Source organism: Pseudophryne corroboree, chromosome 2, assembly GCF_028390025.1.
Source record: "Pseudophryne corroboree isolate aPseCor3 chromosome 2, aPseCor3.hap2, whole genome shotgun sequence".
Classification (NCBI taxonomy): Eukaryota; Metazoa; Chordata; class Amphibia; order Anura; family Myobatrachidae; genus Pseudophryne; species Pseudophryne corroboree.
Window position 1 is genome coordinate 866,044,454 of NC_086445.1, and position 22,401 is coordinate 866,066,854.

The window sequence follows — 22,401 nt, forward strand, 5'->3', positions numbered from 1 at the left end:
GTGTAGTGTGTACTCTACTATGTGTATATAATTGTGGTGGTGGTGGTGGTGTGTGTGTATATAAGCAGCAGTAGTGTGTGTGTGTGTACTGTATGTGTGTGTATATGTGGTGTTGTGTGTTAGTGTACTGTGTGTGTATATGCAGCTGTAGTGTGTGTGTCTGTGTACTGTATGTGTGTAGTGTGTACTATGTGTGTGTATATGTGGTGGTGTGTGTTGGTGTACTGTGTGTGTATATGCAGCAGTAGTGTGTGTGTCTGTGTACTGTATGTGTGTAGTGTGTACTATGTGTGTGTATATGTGGTGGTGTGTGTGTACTGTATGTGCATGTGGTGTGTAGTGTACGTACGGTATGTGTGTGTACTGTGTGTGTGATGTTGAGGTGGTGTACGTGTGTGTACTGTATGTGTGTGTGTATTTTATGTGCTATAGGCAGTGAGGGACTCAATTTGGAAATATGGAAATATGAGCGGGTCCTGCAGGATGCGCTCTGACTCCCCAACCAATCAGCAGCATTCCCTGTGTCAGCCAATCACCGCCGGCAACGTCCCCGTCTCCACATTCAATCACTGCCAGCAGCGCCTCCCATCTCCACATTTAATTGCCGCCTGAGACCCGGTCGGTCCTCCTGCAGCCACGGCTCCGCCTCCAGCGTGTCCCGTTCACTGCTGGTCAGTGATCGGGCAGCCCACTGAGTGTCACTCTCAGAAGTGGTGTCTTTTCTAACACTGTGTCCCGATCACTGTGGGCAGAAGTGATCGGAACACGCAGTGCAGCACAGTCTGCACTGGAAACAGACGCTCAGCAGATGATCCCCTGCGGCAGAAGTGAAAGCTGACCGTTATGACTCTGCGCCTGGAGGAGATATCAGTGTAGGGGAGCCGATCTGTGTGGGTGAACTAAAGAGTTTGTGTGTCTGTGGGGAGGATAGCTTGCTGTGTGTATGAAGAAAGGTGACCTGCGGTGTATGTGAGGGGCGCGGCAGTTTGAGGGGAGCTGGGTAATGGGGTGTTGAGTCTGTGTGAGGACAGGACATCTTTCTGATGGGGTATTGTGTGAGGGTGGTACACTGTATGTGTGTTTCAAGGGAACTGACTGTAATGGGTGAGAGCACTGTGTGTGAGTATTTTTTTGGGGGGGGGGGAGTGAGGAAGGGATAGCTATAATAGGGTAGATAGCTGTGTGTGTGGGGGGAGGATCTGTGTGTCTGTATTAGGGGCAAAGGATGCCAAGATGGTGCTGGAGCCATATAAGGGGGAGAGGAGCTAGGTGGCATGAAAATTAAGAGGATCAGTGAGTGAGCCCCATCTCATATTGTCATCTAAGGAGGTCCACTGACCAGTCAGGACGGAGCGGGCAGAGGGTAGATAAGGAGCAGTAGGAAGGGGGAGAAGCTTTGTGATGGGGGATTGTGTGAGGGTGGTGCGCTGTATGTATGTTTCTGGGGAGCTAAGGGGGGAGAGTGTGTGTGGAGGGGGTGTCTGTGTGAAGAAGGGATAGCTATAATAGGGTAGATAGCTGTTTGGGAGGGGGGGTCGTGGGGGGCAACGAACTCTAACTTACCTCCGGGCAATGGGAATAAACTTACGACACTGCAGCCGGGGCTTTGCCCCTTCTGGCTGTCGCTGAGGAGCTGTGTGCACTGTGTGTGTGGATGGGAGTGCTGCTGCTCTATCTAATTCTGCAGGGCGCGGAGTGAGAGGACTCGGAGCAGGCAGCATGAATGCCAGGCTCAGGGAGAATTGGAGGAAGTCTCTACTGCTGCATTCGCACCATCTGGTGTCAGTGGAATAGCTGAGGGTGCTGGCGCCCTGGGGGTGCACTCACCAGGTGAGACATTGTAGCAGGCAGTGGTTCCATAATTATCCTGACAGTGTTCTAATTGTTATTTAGGGACATTCTGCATATTAGCATATTGGGCCCATCACCCAGCATCTGCCCCTCTGTCCCGCCTTTCCCCCTACCTCTGCTCTATCATGGCTCCATCCCCACCGCTCTGTCTCATCCCCCTATCTCTGGTCCCTTACCCCATTCTCCCTTACCCCATTACCTCCCCTTTTAGGTCTGTTCCATATCCATCGCAATTGCAGCAGCTGGAGCATACGCCCAAGCTTCATCTGTGCACGCATAGAGGAGACGTGACACTGTCACCCACTGCCTCTCTGTCTCCCACTATCTCTCCCCGTCACCCTCTCTATCCCCAACATCCTTTCCTGTCACCCACTGCCTCTCCGTCTCCTCCTATATCTACTTGTCACCTCACTCCCCTGTCACCAACGGCCTCGCGCTGTTATCCTCTATGTCACCCACACCCTGGCGTCACCCAATGCCTCTCACTATCACAATCTCCTGTCACCCTCTGCCTCTCCCTGTCACCCACTGCCTCACCCTCTGCATCACTATCTCCCCATCACCTTCTCTCCTGGCACACTCTGTCTCCACAAGGCATCACCCTCTACCTCTGGTTTTCTATTGCCAGTTACTGCTGCAATAAAAACTACCTTTCACTGTGATTTACTGGTATGATTACAAAGCAGTGTACTTTCAACCCCCCAAATTTACCCCCTCGCTACCGCCAGCATTACCTCTGTACTGTCTGCCCCTAACCCACTCCTTGCCCCCAATACTGCCCCAGCTGCAATCTACCACTATCCCCAGTACTGCCTCCAGTACCTACCTACACTTACACCCTTCCTATCCCCAGTACTGCCCCAGCTGCTGTCTTTCCTTACCCTCTCCTGCATGCCCTTATCTCCGTCAACCCCAACTGCTACCCACTCACAGCACTTCTCAAACTGTTGCCTGCTCTTACCTCCTCCCTACTCCCAGCACTGCCCGCCCTTAACCCCCTTCCTGCCCCAAGTGTTCCCTGCCTCAACCCCCAGCTCTACCCCAACTGCTGCCTTCCCCCAGCACTGCCTATAATTAATAAATTGTGATGGAACCCATAACCCGTGTAGTAGGACCCCAATTTCTTAAAGTGAGGAGTCCCTGGGACCCACAACTTTTTTTGCTCAGCGCGATCACTGCACCCCATGCCCTTCATATCACTAACCATATCCCTTGTTGCCGCACACAATTAGGCCCTTTGTAAATTTCAGCTCCAGGCCCACGTGGACCTTAATCTGGCGCTGCTAACAGCTGCCACATTGGACACAGCTAGGTCTGCATGTGTAATTGACCTGGTCTTCACGTGGCTTCCAAGTGAATTGAATTGTCTACCTGTGTCTAGTGCCATGCTCATAGAAAGAGTACATCGTATTGGCCCGGATCATCAAGCTGACCATCGCGGGCCCAGACCTGTCATCTTCAAGTTCTTAAACTACATGGATAAGGGGATTAGATAAATACCTTCTTTTCTCCTCTCTACTCCAAGAATGACTGTTGATGTCATAATTATGTGGTAACAGGTTGTATAAAATAAAACATCTTCAGGATTCTAGGAATAGTCCAAATATATTGGGACCTGCTCCGTATATACCTAGTATCAGTATCTAAATACTATACATACCTGTTCTGCAGATGTAGCTCTATAATTGATTGTATCAAACTAATTCATAGAGTCTAATCTGAATATCTAAATATATAGAATCAAGTAATGAACATCTCACTGTGGTCTTATAGGCATATACCATATATGTATATATGTGTTTTAGATTGCCTCTTTTAAAAATATATATTATTGAACTCAAAACTTGTATGAATAATGGTTAATAGATTACATATCAGGTAACAATTTATGTTGTCTGACTGCTGGTTTTCCCTGTAACAACATTGCACAGAAAGGGTTAAAAATAACCCATTTTCTGATAACCAATAAGGAGTCACAAGCTGGTATAAATAGAGACTGCAAACATCCCCAGTCATACCTCTGATGAAACCGCCCACTTTGGAGGCGGAGAAATGTGTCAGGTGACCTATTCTTGACTGTGGAACGCAGGTGGAACGCAGCCGGAAGCCGGAAGCCCTGAACCCGGAAGCCGCGGAACGCGGCATCACAGCGTCCCCTGTTACTCAGGACTTGCGCCTTGGACTCTCTGTCTCCGCCATCACCCAGGCCCAGCGTCAGCTGCCAGCACACTGCACCACTAACAGCAGGACCTGTGCAAGGGAACCGCCGCTGAGCGGTCTGCTATTAAGCTAGCCAGTGGATCAAGTAATCTCCATGGACACTAGACAGATGTGGACCCAGTCCAAATGATATTATCACCAGCCTTTTTGCTGAACATTCATCATATCAGCTCTGCATCGGTGAATTTAACTTTTTGTAGCCATTAACAGCCGGCTTATGCATGCAATAATTAACATCTAAACAGGCTTTGTGTATAATTACCAGCAAGTTCCGAGCTTCAGGACACAGTCCTTTATTTTATTTCACATGTTTTATATTCGTTCAACTGTGTATATGTAATGTTGAGGCATTCAGCCATTCAGTGTCTATTTTTAGAAATAACTTTTTACCAATAAATTTGTATATTTACAAAACCAGCAGCTGTTGCACTATCATTCCCTCCGAGCGCCCACAATATTTTCTTTCTTTTTCTGCTTGAGTACGGTAGATACCCAGGTCTACCATTGTGGGCAGCCAGAAGGGTAGTTAGCAACTTATATAAAAAAAATTATATTATCCTTGCTAATTTTGAACTAATCAGCGCCCACATTTGTCTTTGGATTCTTTTTTCTTTTTTCCCTCTATTGAGGTCTGGTAGTGAGGCTGCTTGTTTTGTAAAATGACCACATTGAGATGTTTAACAGAGAGGTTAGAGAGGAGACAGAAATATACTCATGAACCAGTGAGGGAACAAATGAATGCTCCAACTAGTGCAAGTAATGACATGCACAAATTATTTAATAAATTGGAAACATTGTGCATGGCAGAAACACGCCACTGGTGGGACCAATCAACCTTACAAAGATATATAGATAACAAATGTATCCCGAGGGGACTCCGCTTATTTAAATCAGCATCATTTAAGGATGATGCGGAATTCTTGTCTTGTTGGAACTCTATACTGGATGACTGCTCGTTTAAATTAATGGAGCATCTCGTCCAATATAGGAGCTCAAAAGTTAAAATCATACAGACTGAAATTGAACGTATACAAGAGCAACTAAAACCTTATGAAGATAATGCAGAGTTCTCAGAAAGGGATTTGAGAGTCAATAAAAAGATTGAGGATTATGAACAATCTGTAATTTCTACCAAATCAAAGAAATTAGAACGAGATAGGGGGGATTATGAAACTTACACGGTCAGAACATATGATAGGAGACGTGATTATTCCAGATCAATAACTAGGAATTCTAATAGGGACCATGCTAATAATGGGTCCCATTATACGAATATGAGAGCTAGATCTAGGAGCACAACGGGGAGGTGGAAGGTGCAAAGGAAGAGAACTGTATCTTATAGGGCCAGTCCCCGTAGGGACCCACGGGGAGTTGTTCTAGAAAACAAGTATGAATGCCTAACCAGGGACGAGTACTCTCCTGCCTCTGTTGCGAGGGGAGGAGCTAAACCCCAAAAAAACCCACAAGATCATGAGAGCACTCGAGAAAGAGAGCAGGCTCATTTTTTAGAACAAAGCCCATACAAATCAAATCTACCAAACAGACAAAACATGAACTATTCCAAAAGAGGGAGGGAAAGAGATATAGAGGATGTAGGGAAGGAATACAGCAAAAAAGGAAAAAATCAAAGACAATATTAAACACTAAAAGTATATTTAATCTGTCTTCTAGGGAATTAACCGACTCCGAAAAAACTCTACTCAGTAAGGGCTTAAAATACGCACCTGCAAAAAAACCAAACCTTTTTAGTCTATTTGTGGATCTGAATAGATTCACAAGAAACCTTAGTAGAAAACGATATTTTGCATATAAGAAATTAAAAACTAGAAAGGAGAATGAAAATGTGTTACCAATAATTTTGGATGAGTCAGAGAGGGAGGCGGTGGAAACCCTGGAATATTTATTAGTGGAAAATCCATCTGGGGCATTAACCCCTGTTAAGATCTTTTCCTTAGATGAATCCACCAAAGAAAAAGAGAAAAGACTCTTTAAGAAAAAGTCTGATTTCTATCCCCTACAATATAAGGGTCCATCCATAGTGGGGTTTTATAACACCACCATGGAAGACTTTAGAAAACTCTATTTATCCGCTGAGAAAAATCCTCTAAAAGATAATTTGAAGGCTAATGAGAGGAAGGCCCTTAACGTCTTAATGTCAGATACCAATATAACTATTAAAATGGCTGATAAAGGGGGCGGTGTGGTGTTACAAGATACATCGGAGTACATAAAGGAGGCAAATAGAAAACTAACAAACACCTGCTTCTATGTGGTATTGCCTAGTAACCCTACAGCACTCTTCCAAAAGGCGCTTGGAGCACTGCTAGATGAGGCATTCTACAGGGGCGCAATATCCAAGGATACACGCCAATTCCTTTTTCCACTTTATGCCATCACTCCAGTATATTATCATTTGCCCAAAATCCACAAAACTCTCACTTCACCCCCTGGGCGCCCTATAATTTTGGGAATAGGGTCTATCACTTCTAATTTGTCACACCTTGTGGATGCTCACCTTCAGGGTTATGTGACACAACTTAAATCATATATTAAGGATACAACCCAATTTTTGAATATGCTTAAAGATATTAGGTGGAAAAACACTTACCAACACTTACCGATTCCTTACATGTGATGTAGAATCTTTATATTCAAACATCCCACATGATAGGAGTATTGAAATAATTTCAAGTATATTGGACAGGGATGTCACAGTCTCTGAACATCTCAAAACCTTTTTGGTGGCATCCATAAAGTTTATACTAGAGCAAAATGATTTCACTTTTGCACACCAATATTATTTACAGTCACGGGGTACGGCCATGGGGACCAGGTTCGCCCCAAGTTATGCCAACCTCTACATGGGTGCGCTTGAACAGGAGCTCATCTGGGGGGCGGACCTTGGGGCGCACCTGGTCCTCTATGGCCGATATATAGACGACTTATTCTTTATTTGGGATGGGGATGACAGTTCTATTCACACATTTGTTACTCACCTCAACAGCAATAACTACGGACTTAAATTCACCCATATCTCTCACCCCCACTCCATTAATTTTTTGGATATTGCGCTCCTGTCTACAGATAATTGCATACATACAGAGACTTATTTCAAAACAGTTGATACTAACAGTCTTCTTATGTATAGTAGCAGTCACCTTCAAGCATGGCGCAACAACATTCTGAAGAGCCAGTTCTTGAGGCTCAAAAGGAATTGCTCCAGGGAAACTAGCTATAGAGAACAAGCACACAAGTTATACATAGCTTTTCAGGAACAAGGCTACCCTGACCATATCTTATCAAGAGCCCTACATGAAGTGGATTGTAGAAATAGAATCACCTTATTGGAGGATAAAAAAAGCAAAAAAACTCACACAAGAAGATAACACTGAGGGTTTGGGTACTTTTAGAGATCATTGTGTGTTTGTTACACAATACAATACACATGCTATGCAAATAAGACAGATTATCCATAAGAATACTCCACTACTGAAAATTGATCCCCTATTAGAACCAGAAATTGGTAACCAAATAAAAGTAGTATACAAAAAATCGGACACACTTCAATCGAAACTAGCACCTAGTATGTTCAACCCAAATAGGAATATGAATACAGGTAAAAAGATGAATTGTGGAAGTAGCCTAGCCAGTGAGTCGACCATGAGTGTTGTCAACATGGGAGCCAATTCTTCTGATTGGCTGAGAATGAAACCACATGGATTCTTTAAGTGCGCTTCCTCTAGATGTCTAACATGTAAAAATGTAAATTCCAAAAATAAGCTTTATAGATCTAAAATCACAGGGGAAGAGTATAGCATAGTACAGTTTCTGAATTGTAATTCCACTTATGTTGTGTATTTGGTTGAATGTGGCTGTGACATCCAGTATGTGGGACGCACAACGAGGAAGCTTAAAGTGCGATTCCTCGAACATAGAAGAAATATACTAAAGAAATGTCCCCTACATAATCTATCCAGACATACAAGTTCATGTGAACATGGTGCCATAGCCAATATTCGCATAATGGCTTTGGAACAAGTCAAAATAACTGACAGAGGTGGAGACCGGTTCACTCTGTTGTGCAGAAGGGAGGCATTCTGGATCTTTCGTCTGAGGACCCTAGAACCATTTGGCCTAAACGAAAACATAGAACTGAACAACATTTAATGCGCCCTAAGTACATGATTGCTCTCTTCCCTAACTATGATGCTCATTTTTGGTATGATCTGTCACGATCCGGGTATCTGGACGCCATTACTTACCCTTTAGATGCCTCCTAAGGCGGGCTCAGCGTTCCAGGACCGGATTCCGCTGTTCCTGAGTTTCCACATGCAGAGTGGTCTTTTCATCAGCCGCGGCCTCCGCTGTGCCCGCGTGGTTAAATGTGCATCTATCAGCCTGGCGTCTCCTGTCTCCGGTGGCCGGCGCCGCCATTACTGTTTCCCAGACCACATGGATTACAAACCAAACTTCCCTCCAAGTGTCTGCATGGGCGCAGCCATCTTGGATTCTGTCATCTGATCATTTCCACCAATCTGCTGTCTGTGTTGTTGATTTGCATAATTGCCTAGCCAACCCCTTCCTTGCTGCAGGTATAAGTAAGCTGTACCTGAGCAAGGAAGACGTCAGTGCTTTGGTTGTCAAACCTAGTTCCTGTTTGTCTCTCTTCTATGATTGTCTTCCAGGTTCCAGCTCCTGTCTCAAGACTTCCACCATAGAGACCCGCACCAGCATTCCACCTGCGGTGTAGCCTGACTCTCCAATCCATTGTGGATTCATCTGTTTCCAGCTACAACACTACCTGCTTCCAGCCTCAGCTTCCAGCAGAGTACAGCTTCCCTTAAAGGGCCGGTGTCCTTTCTACACTTTACCACTCTCCACCGGAATTATTATTTCTCCGCTCTCAAGTTCTACATTTCAGTTCACATTTCATCGCTCCCAAAGTTCATTTATTATTTAACTGGTTCCAGCCAGTATCCACTCCGTGCTAACAACAGTCTGGTTCCAGCCAGTATCCACAGCAGCTGTTTTTACCTTCAGCAACCCAGCTCTTCCTGGAACACCAGCTGGTACAATCCTGGGTTATCTCCATTGCTACAGCCGGGCCTGGTAAGGACTTTCCATCTAGAAGATCATAAGAACTATCTCACACTACCAGTGCCCTGTGGCCCCTGCCATGCTGTAGTACTCAGGAACTGTATTTATTCTTTGCTGACTTTTACGTTTTCTTTTATTGCTGCTGTGATGCGGAGTTGTCATAATAAACATCATTGACTTTTATCTAAGTTGTCGTGGTCACGCCTTCGGGCAGTTATTATTCATGTTACTTACATGTCCAGGGGTCTGATAGAACCTCCCAGGTTCCGGTACATCTCAGCCCCTACAACTGAGGCTGCCTCCCGTCAGCTCAGGCCCTCAGTTGTGACAGTAAGCACTGACCTAATGAATCCAGCCGCAGACCAGGATCAAGCGGCCAGGCCGATGCAAGAACTGGCAGCCCGACTAGAACATCAGGAGGCTGCACAGGGCCACATCATCCGCTGTCTCCAGGATCTCTCTACTCGGCTGGATGGGATTCAGACAACTCTCCGTGGATCAGGCGCGTCTGGTGCGTCAACCACAGTGACTCCAGCTATAACCCCACCCACCTTACCCATTTCTGCTCCACGTCTTCATCTTCCAACACCAGCAAAATTTGACGGATCTCCAAGATTCTGCAGGGGATTTCTCAACCAGTGTGAGATTCAGTTTGAGCTACAACCTGGCAATTTTCCCAGTGACCGTACAAAAATTGCCTACATTATTTCTCTTCTCAGTGGCTCAGCCCTTGATTGGGCATCACCGTTATGGGAGAGGTCCGACACCCTGCTATCTTCTTACACTGCATTTGTGTCAACATTCAGGCGCATCTTCGACGAGCCAGGCCGGGTAACTTCAGCTTCGTCTGAGATTCTCCGTTTACGCCAGGAATCACGTACTGTAGGACAATATCTTATACAGTTCCAGATCCTGGCATCCGAACTGGCATGGAACGACGAGGCCCTGTATGCTGCATTCTGGCATGGTTTATCCGAGCGTATTAAAGATGAGTTAGCTACCAGAGACTTACCCTCCAAGTTAGATGAGCTAATCTCACTTTGTACGAAAGTTGACTTACGTTTCAGAGAGAGAGCAACTGAGCGTGGAAGATCATCTGCTCCAAAATCTTCTACTCCTCCTCCTCGCCAACTGTCACCAACTACAGATGAACCCATGCAAATTGGCCGTTCCCGTTTAACTCCTGCTGAGCGCCGAAGACGTCTCTCCGAGTTTCTCTGTCTGTATTGTGCAGCTCCGTCTCACACCATTAATGCCTGTCCCAAACGTCCGGGAAACTCCAAATCCTAGCTCGCCAAGGAGAGGGCCGGCTAGGAGTAATGATCTCCTCTCCATCTCCTCAAGATTGTAACCTCCCAGTCTCGCTTCAAGTTGCTCAACGTTATCAGAACGTCATTGCCCTCCTGGATTCCGGAGCAGCTGGGAACTTTATTACTGAAGCCTATGTTAAACGGTGGTCCCTACCCACCGAGAGACTTCCTTCGTCCTTTTCCTTAACTGCTGTGGATGGCAGTAAAATTTTTGATACAGTTATTTCTCTAAGGACTCTACCAGTTCGTCTGAGAGTGGGAGTTCTTCATTCCGAACTTATTTCATTTTTAGTGATTCCAAGAGCCACACATCCTGTGGTCCTGGGCCTTCCATGGCTCCGTCTTCACAATCCTACAATTGATTGGACGACTACGCAAATCCTGGCATGGGGTTCCTCCTGTACTAAGACATGTTTGTTTAAAGTGTTGCCTGTCTGTTCTTCCTCCCCCAGGTCGTCTGATGTTCCACCTCCTCCATATCAAGATTTCACGGATGTGTTCAGTAAAGCTTCTGCTGATATCCTTCCTCCTCATAGAGAATGGGACTGCCCGATTGATCTCGTTCCAGGGAAGGTTCCACCTCGAGGCCGAACTTATCCGTTGTCTCTCCCCGAGACACATTCTATGGAGGAATACATTAAAGAGAACCTAGCAAAGGGGTTCATTCGACCTTCTTCTTCTCCAGCCGGCGCAGGCTTCTTTTTTGTAAAGAAGAAAGATGGTGGTCTGCGGCCGTGCATCGATTACAGAGGTTTGAACGACATTACCATCAAGAACCGCTATCCTTTACCCCTGATTACTGAGCTCTTTGACAGAGTTAGCGGAGCTACCATCTTTACAAAGCTGGACCTGAGAGGTGCATACAATCTCATCCGGATCCGTGAGGGTGACGAGTGGAAGACCGCATTTAACACCCGTGACGGACATTATGAGTACCTCGTCATGCCCTTCGGATTGAGCAATGCTCCAGCTGTCTTCCAGCATTTCGTCAATGAGATCTTCAGAGACATTCTATACCGTCATGTCGTGGTCTATCTAGATGATATCCTCATTTTTGCCAACGATTTAGAGGAACATCGTTTCTGGGTAAAGGAGGTTCTGTCCCGTCTCCGTGTCAATCATCTCTACTGCAAATTAGAGAAATGCGTCTTTGAAGTCAAGTCCATTCCGTTTCTAGGGTACATTGTGTCCGGTTCCGGACTAGAGATGGATCCTGAGAAACTACAAGCAATCCAGAATTGGCCGGTACCCTTAACCCTCAAAGGGGTCCAGAGGTTCTTAGGGTTCGCCAATTATTACCGAAAGTTTATACGAGACTTTTCCACCATTGTGGCGCCTATTACTGCTTTCACCAAGAAGGGTGCTAACCCGTCCAAGTGGTCTGAAGAAGCCATGCAAGCTTTTCATCTTTTAAAACAGAGGTTCATCTCTGCACCTGTCCTGAAACAGCCTGACATCGACTCTCCTTTCATCTTAGAGGTGGATGCCTCCTCCGTTGGAGTAGGAGCGGTGTTATCTCAGAGGGCTAAAGATGGTCATTTACATCCTTGCAGTTTCTTCTCACGGAAGTTCTCCCCAGCGGAGCGCAACTATGCCATTGGCGACCAGGAATTGCTAGCCATCAAGCTCGCTCTAGAGGAGTGGAGATATCTGTTGGAGGGAGCTTCTCATTCAATCACCATCCTTACAGACCACAAGAACCTTCTATATCTAAAAGGCGCACAATGTCTCAACCCTCGTCAGGCCAGATGGGCACTTTTCTTTTCCAGGTTCGACTTTAAACTCCAGTTCTGTCCGGGCTCTCAGAATCGCAAGGCCGATGCCCTTTCCCGCTCATGGGAGCAAGAAAATGAGTCAGAGTCTTCAGACAAGCATCCTATTATAAATCCGTTGGCATTCTCCACGGTAGGGATGGACTCTACGCCCCCATCAGGGAAAAGTTTTGTGAAGCCGACACTAAGGAAGAAGCTCATGCATTGGGCCCATGCTTCCCGTTTTGCCGGACATACAGGTATCCAAAAAACCCTGGAGTTTATCTCTAGGTCCTATTGGTGGCCAACTCTGAAAAAGGACGTTTTGGAGTTTATTGCATCTTGCCCAAAGTGTGCTCAACATAAAGTATCCCGCCAGTCGCCTGCGGGGCAACTGGTTCCACTATCTGTTCCCCGTCGACCATGGACCCATTTGTCGATGGATTTTATTACAGATTTGCCCATGTGCAACAAGTTCAATACCATCTGGGTGGTAGTTGACCGGTTCACCAAGATGGCACACTTCATTCCTCTCACCGGTCTTCCGTCAGCTTCCAAGTTGGCTCAAGTATTCATACAAGAGATCTTCCGACTCCACGGTCTTCCAGAAGAAATTATCTCAGATCGAGGAGTTCAATTCACAGCCAAATTCTGGCGAAGTTTATGTCAAGTCCTCCAAGTCAAGTTAAAGTTTTCCACGGCTTACCATCCTCAGACCAATGGTCAAACTGAGAGGGTGAATCAGGACTTGGAGGCCTTCCTCCGCATCTATGTGTCCTCCTCTCAAGATGACTGGGTTCAATTACTTCCCTGGGCCGAGTTCTGTCATAACAACCAGTATCATTCTTCATCTTCCTCAACACCATTCTTCACCAACTTTGGATTCCACCCTAAAGTCCCTGAGTTCCAACCGCTTCCAGCAACTTCTGTTCCCGCAGTGGATATCACCTTGCATCAGTTTGCCAATATCTGGAAGAGCGTACGATCAGCTCTGCTCAAGGCATCGTTCAGGTACAAGAAGTTTGCGGATAAGAAGCGTCGAGCAGTTCCTGCTCTCAAGGTGGGTGATCGGGTATGGTTATCCACGAAGAATTTGAGGTTAAGAGTTCCCAGTATGAAGTTTGCACCTCGCTACATCGGTCCTTTTAAAATTGATCAAGTCATCAATCCTGTTGCTTACAGACTCCAGTTACCTCCCTTCTTAAAAATACCCAGGACATTCCATGTTTCCCTGTTGAAACCGCTAATCTTGAATCGGTTTCATTCCTCACTTCCACCAACTCCGAAAGTCCAAACTCAACGAGGCGTTGAGTATGAAGTGGCCAAGATCCTGGACTCACGTCACCGTTACGGTCAACTTCAGTATCTCATTGACTGGAAGGGCTATGGTCCTGAAGAACGCTCTTGGACCAATGCCTCTGACGTCCATGCTCCTGCCTTGGTCCGAAATTTCCACGCAAAGTTTCCTTTAAAGCCTAAGAAGTGTCCTGGGGCCACTCCTAAAGGGGGGGGTGCTGTCACGATCCGGGTATCTGGACGCCATTACTTACCCTTTAGATGCCTCCTAAGGCGGGCTCAGCGTTCCAGGACCGGATTCCGCTGTTCCTGAGTTTCCACATGCAGAGTGGTCTTTTCATCAGCCGCGGCCTCCGCTGTGCCCGCGTGGTTAAATGTGCATCTATCAGCCTGGCGTCTCCTGTCTCCGGTGGCCGGCGCCGCCATTACTGTTTCCCAGACCACATGGATTACAAACCAAACTTCCCTCCAAGTGTCTGCATGGGCGCAGCCATCTTGGATTCTGTCATCTGATCATTTCCACCAATCTGCTGTCTGTGTTGTTGATTTGCATAATTGCCTAGCCAACCCCTTCCTTGCTGCAGGTATAAGTAAGCTGTACCTGAGCAAGGAAGACGTCAGTGCTTTGGTTGTCAAACCTAGTTCCTGTTTGTCTCTCTTCTATGATTGTCTTCCAGGTTCCAGCTCCTGTCTCAAGACTTCCACCATAGAGACCCGCACCAGCATTCCACCTGCGGTGTAGCCTGACTCTCCAATCCATTGTGGATTCATCTGTTTCCAGCTACAACACTACCTGCTTCCAGCCTCAGCTTCCAGCAGAGTACAGCTTCCCTTAAAGGGCCGGTGTCCTTTCTACACTTTACCACTCTCCACCGGAATTATTATTTCTCCGCTCTCAAGTTCTACATTTCAGTTCACATTTCATCGCTCCCAAAGTTCATTTATTATTTAACTGGTTCCAGCCAGTATCCACTCCGTGCTAACAACAGTCTGGTTCCAGCCAGTATCCACAGCAGCTGTTTTTACCTTCAGCAACCCAGCTCTTCCTGGAACACCAGCTGGTACAATCCTGGGTTATCTCCATTGCTACAGCCGGGCCTGGTAAGGACTTTCCATCTAGAAGATCATAAGAACTATCTCACACTACCAGTGCCCTGTGGCTCCTGCCATGCTGTAGTACTCAGGAACTGTATTTATTCTTTGCTGACTTTTACGTTTTCTTTTATTGCTGCTGTGATGCGGAGTTGTCATAATAAACATCATTGACTTTTATCTAAGTCGTCGTGGTCACGCCTTCGGGCAGTTATTATTCATGTTACTTACATGTCCAGGGGTCTGATAGAACCTCCCAGGTTCCGGTACATCTCAGCCCCTACAACTGAGGCTGCCTCCCGTCAGCTCAGGCCCTCAGTTGTGACATGATCTCCTTATTCTCCTATAGTCTTCTCCCCCTTTCATGTACATCCTCTCTTTCTTTCCCCTCCCCCCCCCCCATCCCCTCCAACGACATGAGGGTATCTTTGAGGAGGGAGGGGTGGTTATTATCTCTTAATATTTTTTATTTATTTATTTATTTATTTTTCAGATAGTCCATTTATGGATTGTTTAAATAATTTGCCCACTAACTAGAAATATTTTATTATTACATTTATGATTATAGTTAGTATTTTGGGCTTATTGACTTTCGAGTGTTGATCCCTACTTAATAGTAAGTTATATCTATATGGGGTCCCTTAGATAAATACCTACTTTTCTCCTCTCTACTCCAAGAATGACTGTTGATGTCATAATTATGTGGTAACAGGTTGTATAAAATAAAACATCTTCAGGATTCTAGGAATAGTCCAAATATATTGGGACCTGCTCCGTATATACCTAGCATCAGTATCTAAATACTATACATACCTGTTCTGCAGATGTAGCTCTATAATTGATTGTATCAAACTAATTCATAGAGTCTAATCTGAATATCTAAATATATAGAATCAAGTAATGAACATCTCACTGTGGTCTTATAGGCATATACCATATATGTATATATGTGTTTTAGATTGCCTCTTTTAAAAATATATATTATTGAACTCAAAACTTGTATGAATAATGGTTAATAGATTACATATCAGGTAACAATTTATGTTGTCTGACTGCTGGTTTTCCCTGTAACAACAGTGCACAGAAAGGGTTAAAAATAACCCGTTTTCTGGTAACCAATAAGGAGTCACAAGCTGGTATAAATAGAGACTGCAAACATCCCCAGTCATACCTCTGATGAAACCGCCCACTTTGGAGGCAGAGAAACGCGTCAGGTGACCTATTCTTGACTGTGGAACGCAGGTGGAACGCAGCCGGAAGCCCCGAACCCGGAAGCCGCGGAACGCGGCATCACAGCGTCCCCTGTTACTCAGGACTTGCGCCTTGGACTCTCTGTCTCCGCCATCACCCTGGCCCAGCGTCAGCTGCCAGCACACTGCACCACTAACAGCAGGACCTGTGCAAGGGAACTGCCGCTGAGCGGTCTGCTATTAAGCTAGCCAGTGGATCAAGTAATCTCCATGGACACTAGACAGATGTGGACCCAGTTCAACTGATATTATCACCAGCCTTTTTACTGAACATTCATCATATCAGCTCTGCATCGGTGAAGTATTAACAGGCCTCATCAAGTACTAACCAGCTTTTTTCTTTTTTTGCAATTGAGCTCAATATGCTTTAACTTTTCGTAGCCATTAACAGCCGGCTTATGCATGCAATAATTAACATCTAAACAGGCTTTGTGTATAATTACCAGCAAGTTCCGAGCTTCAGGACACAGTCCTTTATTTTATTTCACATGTTTTATATTCGTTCAACTGTGTATATGTAATGTTGAGGCATTCAGCCATTCAGTGTCTATTTTTAGAAATAACTTTTTACCAATAAATTTGTATATTTACAAAACCAGCAGCTGTTGCACTATCATTCCCTCCGAGCGCCCACAATATTTTCTTTCTTTTTCTGCCTAATTCAGAGTTGATCGCAGCAGCAAATTTGTTTGCAGTTGGGCAAAACCATATGCACTGCAGGGGGGGCAGATATAATATGTGCAGAGAGAGTTAGATTTGGGTGGGGTGTTTTCAAACTGAAATCTAAATTGCAGTGTAAAAATAATGCAGCCAGTATTTACCATGCACAGAAACAAAATAACCCACCCAAATCTAATGCTCTCTGCAAATGTTATATCTGCCCCACCTGCAGTGCACATGGGCCCTCATTCCGAGTTGTTCGCTCGCTATCCGCTTTTCGCAGCAGTGCACATGCTAAGCCGCCGCCCTCTGGGAGTGAATCTTAGATTTTTCTGTGCAGTTTCTGAGTAGCTCGAGACTTACTCTTCCAGTGCGATCAGTTCAGTCAATTTTGTTCCTGGTTTGACGTCACAAACACACCCAGCGTTCGCCCAGACACTCCCCCGTTTCTCCAGCCTCTCCCGCGTTTTTTCCAGAAACGGCAGCGTTTTTTCACACACACCCATAAAACGGCCAGTTTCCGCCCAGAAACACCCACTTCCTGTCAATCACACTCCGATCACCAGAACGAAGAAAAAACCTCGTAATGCCGTGAGTAAAATACCAAACTTCATAGCAAATTTACTTGGCGCAGCCGCAGTGCGAACATTGCGCATGCGCAGTTTGCGGAAAATCGCTGCGATGCGATGAAAAAGAACGAGCGAACAACTCGGAATGAGGGCTAACACATTTGCTGCTGCGATCAACTCTGAATTACCCCCAAAGTCTTTTGTTTCAGGACTTCTCCTACCAAGTAACATAGTTGGTGAGGGTGAAGAAAGACTAGTAGTCCATCAAGTTCAACCTGAGTTATATTGCATTCCCTATTCTATTTAGGTGAAAAGGCTATATCCTCAAATATCTTTCTTCGTTAGGAATTTGTCTAACCCACTTTTAAACGCATTGACTGAGTCCGGCATAACAACCTTTTCTGGCAGTGTATTCCATATCCGAATTGCCCTTACAGTGAAGAATCCCTTCCTGCCCTGAGTCCGAAATCTCCTCTCCTCAAGCCTTAGTGGGTGTCCGCGCGTTTTGTGTAGAGGTCTCTTAGTAAACAACTCACATGATAGCTCTCAGCATATTGCCCCTTTATATATATGTAAATATTAATCATATCTCCTCTTAATTGTGTCATTTCTAGTGTAAACATATCTAACCTAGAAAGCCTCTCCTCATTGGGGGTAATTCAGAGTTGATCGCAGCAGCAAGTTTGTTAGCAATTGGTCAAAACCATGTGCACTGCAGGGGGGGCAGATATAACATTTGCAGAGAGAGTTAGATTTGGGTGGGTTATTTTATGTCTGTGCAGGGTAAATACTGGCTGCTTTATTTTTACACTGCAATTTAGATTTCAGTTTGAACACACCCCACTTAAATCTAACTCTCTCTGCACACGTTATATTTGCCACACCTGCAATGAACATGGGGGGTAATTCCAAGTTGATCGCAGCAGGAAATTTTTTTGTAGTTGGGCAAAACCATGTGCACTGCAGGGGAGGCAGATTTAACATGTGCAGAAAGAGTTAGATTTGGGTGGGTTATTTTGTTTCTGTGCAGGGTAAATACTGGCTGCTTTATTTTTACACTGCAAATTAGATTGCAGATTGAACACACCACACCCAAATCTAACTCTCTCTGCACATGTTATATCTGCCTCCCCTGCAGTGCACATGGTTTTGCCCAACTGCTAACCAAAATCCTGCTGCTATCAACTTGGAATTACCCCCCATGGTTTTGCCCAACTGTTAACAAATTTGCTGCTGCGATCAACTCTGAATTAGGCCCATAGGTGGTCATTCCGAGTTGTTCGCTCATTGCCGATTTTCGCTATCCTGCGATTTGTTGCTAAATGCGCATGGTACGCAGCACGCATGTGCTCAGTTATTTAACTAAAAACTTAGCAGTTTTGCTGTTGTTCGTGCGGCGCTTTTCAGTCGCACTGAAATGATTGACAGGAAAGGGGCGTTTCTGGGTGGTAACTTCCGGGAGTGTACTAAAAAACGCAGGCGTGTCAGGGAAAAACGCGGGAGTGTCTGCAGAAACGGGGGAGAGGCTGGCCGAACGCAAGGCGTGTTTGTGACGTCAAACCAGGAACTAAACGGACCGAGCTGATCGCAATCTAGGAGTAGGTCTGGAGCTACTCAGAAACGGCAAGAAAATATTTAGTAGCAATTCTGCTAATCTTTCGTTCGCTATTCTGCTAAGCTAAGATACACTCCCAGAGGCCGGCGGCCTAGCGTTTGCAATGCTGCTAAAAGCAGCTAACGAGCGAACTCGGAATGACCACCATAGTCCAGTGTCTCCAACCCTTTAATCAATTTGGTAGCTTGCCTCTGAACCTTTTAAAGTTCTAATATGTCTCTTTTATAGTGTGGTGCCCAGAACTGTACATAATACTCAAGATGTGGCCGTACCAATGATTTGTACAGTGGCAGGATTACGCTCCCATCCCTTGTCTCAATTCCCCTTTTTATGCATGCTAACACCTTATTTGCCTTTGTTGCTGCACCTTAACATTGTGTGATGCCGCTAAATCTACTATCAATGAACACCCCCAAATCCTTTGTAATACAGTTTCCCCAATTTTTCCCCATTTAATTGGTAGATTGCATGTTTATTCTTAAGGTGCATACACACGGAGCGATATAACTGAGCGATTTTGACTATATAGTCAAAATCGCTCAGAAAGTTAGTGCAGATCGCTCCGTGTGTATACAGGCAGCGATAGCGATGCGCGTCCCCGCTAAGTCGCTATCGCTGGGAAAAATAGTCAGTGCCGGCAAGTCAATTTTGGCTATGTCGCTGGTAAAGTTAGTTAAAATCGCTAGAGGCCAGCGATTTTTCCCAGCGATAGCGATGTTGCAGGCGGCGGTGGTGCGGGCGGCGGCGGTGCGGGCGGCGGCGGTGCGGGTGGCGGTGTGGGCGGCGGCGGTGCGGGTGGCGGTGTGGGCGGCGGCGGTGCGGGCGGCGGCGGGTTGCGGCAGCGGAAATTTACCTTTCTCTTGCAGAGTTTGGCAGCGGAGCGGTACCAGTTTCAAAAATGGCGCCTCAGCGTCATTTTTGAAATTCAAGATGGCCGCCGCGAGATCGCCCCGCCCCCTCCCGCTGACTTATATAAGTCAGCGCGAGGCAGCGGCTTTCAGTCAGACGGCGGAGGAGGAGCGGAGAAGAGCTCCTGAAGACGCCGTGGAAGTCCTGGATGGGCGGCGGCTATGCAAAAGAGCTTAGCAGCCGCCGCCCACCAGGTGAAGACGCCGGAGCAAGACCCCAGAAGCCCTGGGGAGGTGGCGCCCCCCCAGGTGAAGACGCCGGAAGCCCTGGGAAGGCGGCGGCCATGCAAAAGAGCTTAAAGGCCGCCGCCCCCAGGTGAAGACCCAGTTTAATAAAGGATTTTTAAAAGAATGTGTTGTGTTTTTTTTTAAATATTTTCTTTACAGGTGGACTACAGGTGCCAGCGGGCCCTTTATGTCCGGGCATGCTGGCACTTGTGGTTCTCCAAGTGCCAGCATGCTGGGGCAGGCTTGCTGGGACCTATAGGCCTCCTGTAAAGAACAATATTACTATTGAAAGGCTATCAGCCTCCCATCCACCGGCCCACGGATGGGGGGGACAGCCTCGGGCTTCACCCCTGGCCCTTGGGTGGCTGGAGGGGGGGGACCCCTTGATTTAAGGGGTCCTCACTCCAGTGTACCCCGGCCAGGGGTGACTAGTTGGGGGGGTAATGGCACGGCCGCAGGGACCAATATAAAAGTGTCCCCCCGGCTGTGGCATTATCTCCCTGGCTAGTGGAGCCCGGTGCTGGTTTGGGAAATACGGGGGACCGCTATGTCTTTTGTCCCCCGTATTTTTTAAACCAGGACCGGACGCAGAGCCCGGTGCTGGTTGTCTAAATATGGGGGATCCCTACTCATTTTTTCCTCTGTATTTTAACAACCAGGACTGGCTCAAAGAGCCCGAGGCTGGTTTTACATAGGAGGGGGGACCCCACGCAAATTTTTTTTTTTAACTTTTAGCTATTTAAATACCAGCCACCCTGTAAATTCATCCTATATATGACACTCATCCCCTTATTTAAATGAGATAGTCAAAATCTCCCATAGCCAAAATCTCCCATAGCCAAAATCTCTTGCATAGTTAGACAAAATCTCTGGTAAAGTTAGTCAAAATCTCCTACTGCCAGTTCAAGGGAAAAGTTAGTCAAAATCTCTCATAGCCAAAATCTCTCCGTGTGTATGCACCTTTAGTCCCAAAATGCATAACTTTACATTTTTCCACATTAAACCTCATACACCATTTCATTGCCCAAACTTCCAGTTTAAATAAATCGCTCTGATGGCGATGAAACTAAAAGTATTCTCGCCTGTCTGCAAGTCTCTCTTTGCACTCCTATACCCTGCCAAACTACAGGTACAACATGATGGCAAACAGCATTTCTTTGACTCAGTATCACCTGTCAAGTCTTTTCTTGCTTCTCTCTTGGGCCAACCACGTTCTCTCTCCGATGACATGGACTAACCTTGATAATGATTTGCAAGTATAACATCTCATTATGTACTACAATGTTTTTCATGTTTGCATTGTTCATGGTTCATGTTCGGCAACTTGCAACACCACTGTTGTCACTATATCACTGTAGAATTGGATTGTTGCGTTCCACCTGGTCTCCCTTGTCCCCCCCCACACCCCTTTCAACTGAAGGCCATTCTGTGCCTTACTTCTTTTTCTTTTCCTTTTTCTTCCCCTGCCTATATCGAATCACTAAGGATATCATTGCTGAAGGCTGGCCCTATTGGCCTTTTGTTTGGATTCATAAAATTACAAAAAAAGTTAAAACTGCAAAATGTATTTGTTGTTTCACATCGCTATTGTGGTCTACTGTACACACTATGTTTCTCTTAGTGGTTCCCCTGCTGGCTGGGACAAGGAGAACTGCCTACATTAAGTTTGACTCTTGTTATTTGTTTCCGAAACTAGGAATAGGTTGATATGGCACGCACGCGCGCACACACACACACACACACACACACACACACACACACACACACACACACACACACACACACACACACACACACACTGCATCTCTTATTAAAAGTGAACATATCAAATTTTTTACTTGGAACGTAGAGGGCCTAAATACGCCTTTGAAATGGAGGAAAGTGCTGCAACATTTAAAGCGATATAAGCCAGTTATTACAGTCTTACAAGAATCACATTGGAAAGAGGGTAATCCCAATACTCTTAGAGATAATTGGTTTTCAGAATATATGTCTGCCTCCTATATGGCTAAATTATGAGGGGTAATTCTCATTATTAACAACGCCTTGCAAGACACAATAATAGCTATGTGATCCTGAAGGACGGTTTATTTTTGTAAAGTTAAGGTTGGAAGGGGAACTGTTTATTATAGCAACTTTATATGCTCTGACTGGCCCTAACAATGTATTTTTTTACTGAGATTTATGTCAAACTGCAGGACTGGGCCACGGGACACATAGTTCTAGGTGGGGATTTTAATACCACTCTAAACCAATCGGACAAATCCAATTCTACCTCCTACACCACACCACCTGCTGCTCTTGCCCTATTAATGGACTCCCTACATCTTTCTGACTCCTGGAGATATCATCATCCTGTGAATAAGGATTACACATTTTATTCCCACCCGCATCACACTTCTTCCAGAATAGATTTTTGGATGATTCCCACCTCTTTATTAGTTAGAGTGCATCATTCAAAAATTGAGAACATTGTTGTCTCAGATCACGCCCCAACCTGGTTTACACTGGTTTAAACTTCCCCTAAATTGCTTTATTTTAGTTGCAGGTTCCC